The sequence below is a fragment of the Sardina pilchardus genome, chromosome 19, assembly GCF_963854185.1.
Source record: "Sardina pilchardus chromosome 19, fSarPil1.1, whole genome shotgun sequence".
In the NCBI taxonomy this organism is placed as follows: domain Eukaryota; kingdom Metazoa; phylum Chordata; class Actinopteri; order Clupeiformes; family Clupeidae; genus Sardina; species Sardina pilchardus.
The window spans coordinates 7,594,476-7,596,749 of NC_085012.1; positions in this window are offsets into that span (position 1 = coordinate 7,594,476).

Consider the following 2,274-nt stretch of genomic DNA (forward strand, 5'->3'; position numbering starts at 1 on the left):
GGCGCTCCGTCCCCTCGTGGATGTTAACGCGGCCTGGCGAGAATGGATGTCGCTCATTGAGAAAATCACTCAACGCTCCGTCTCCGGGGGCCGCACGTCCAACCGCCCGCACGCCTCCCCTCCAGCTCGCCCGGCTACCTCGGAAGGGTGTGGGAACGTCGGCAGGGAATTTCTGAGCACTCCGGGAGGGAGCGGAGGAGGAGAAGCTGTTGTTACAAGACCTGCCGGGTTGTTTATTTAAGTCTTAATGGGCCCAGTGGATGAGGGCAGCAGAGAGACAGAGAGAGAGAGAGAGAGAAAGAGAGAGAGAGAGAGAGAGAGAGAGAGGGAGAGAGAGAGAGAGAGACAGCGAGCACGGGACAGAATTGAGGTATGTGTGTGGCTGTGCGTGCAGTTTGTGTTTGCTTGTGTGTGTGTATGTGTGTGTGTGTGTGTGTGTGTGTGTGTGTGTGCATGTGCATGTGAAAACTGAAGAGAGAAGGCAGAGCGATGGAGAGATAGAGTGATGGAGGTATAGATCAGCACCGATAAGTACACAAGAAAACGCTGAGAAAAAAAAAAAGTCAACAAGCCAGATGGAGATCTAGCGACGACAAGACACAAAGAATCAGATGTATCGGGTTGAGTAAGCGATCGTCTCACACACACACACACACACACACACACACACACACACACGATCGTGGCCCTGGAAAGTGAAAACCAACTGTGTGTGGTTAGTGGCATGAGTCAGCCATAACCATACTGATGGAGAACCTCTGTGCTGCCGATAAAGGCTCCAGACACCACTGTAGCATTGCATGTGTAACAAGCCTTGAATGCGGTGATGGTGTGTGTGTGTGTGTGTGTGTGTGTGTGTGTACGTGTGTGTATGTATACCCATGTGTGTGAAGTGAGGTTGGGTGTGAGTGAAAGTGAAGGCGAGTTAAAATTCACTTTCCAAAGTCCAAAAACCCCTATTCACTGGATGAAATGTGTAAGCATCAACATGCACTTGTTTTTGTGCACCAGTAAATATTATTATAAGTAGACCTCTATTCATATGCACCCATTTTTTGGTAAGTAGCTTGTGTGTGTGTGTGTGTGTGTGTGTGTGTGTGTGTGTGTGTGTGTGTGTGTGTGTGTGTGTGTGTGTAGATTTAGATTAGTGTGTGTATGATGTTCTGTTCTGCCTGGCAGCTAGTGAGAGTAGTTGTGCAGAAGAAATGTGGAGTGGTAATGAATGAGCTCAGACTGCCCGCAGCAGCAGTAGCAGTGAGAGAGAGAGGCAGTGTGTGTGTGTGTGTGTGTGTGTGTGTGTGTGTGTCTGTGTGTGTGTGTGTGTGTGTGTGTGTGAGTGTGTGAGCTCAGACTGCCAGCAGCAGCAGTAGCAGTGAGAGAGAGAGAGAGGCACACAGACCAAATGATAAGCGTGACAGAGGATTTACTGGAGTGCCCCGGCACAGTGTGAGAGTATGTATGCATGCATGTGTGTCAGAGACATGGAGAGAGAGAGAGAGAGAGAGAGAGAGAGAGAGAGAGGGAGTGAGAGAGGGAGAGAGAGAGGGGGGGAGTGAGAGAGAGAGGGGAGAGAGTGAGAGAAAGAGAAAGAGAGAGAGAGAGGGAGAGAGAGAGGGGGGAGGGAGAGAGAGAGGGAGAGAGGGGGAGAGAGAGAGGGAAAGAGAGAAGGGGGGGCATTTACCTAGACTCCAAGTGTTTGCGTATGTTTGAAGATGCGAGACAGGCAGATCAAGGGGGTAGACTGATATGTGTCGGAGATGCATACGTGAATGACAGATGAAGTTTGGTGTGTGAGTGTGTTCCATAATGTACAGTACTGACAGTCGTGGCTATCTGCATTTCATAAGCAGCACTAGGGCACGTGCTGACGGATGGGTTCGGACAGCCTCTGAGACAGACAGAGGAATGCGTGGCGTCCCAGACATTGCCATGAGAAAAAGGGGAACGTCAAGGGCAGAAGCTTTATCTTTTGTGTGTGTGTGTGTGTGTGTGTGTGTGTGTGTGTGTGTGTGTGAGAGCGCACACTGATATATTCACAAATGCATAAATGTGAACACAAATGTTTATGTGTGTACATGTGTGTAGGTGCGTGTATATTTAAATAAGCACAAATAAACACACACACACAAAAAAATCTGCAAGGCCATCATTTGCTCTCATTTGTTGCTTCGCAATACATCCCCTTTTTACATCCTGAAAATGCGTTTTCCTGATAGCTCTATTCTACACTTTACTGGAAGATTCCGCTTTGCTTCAAAGTTGCACACATCACGC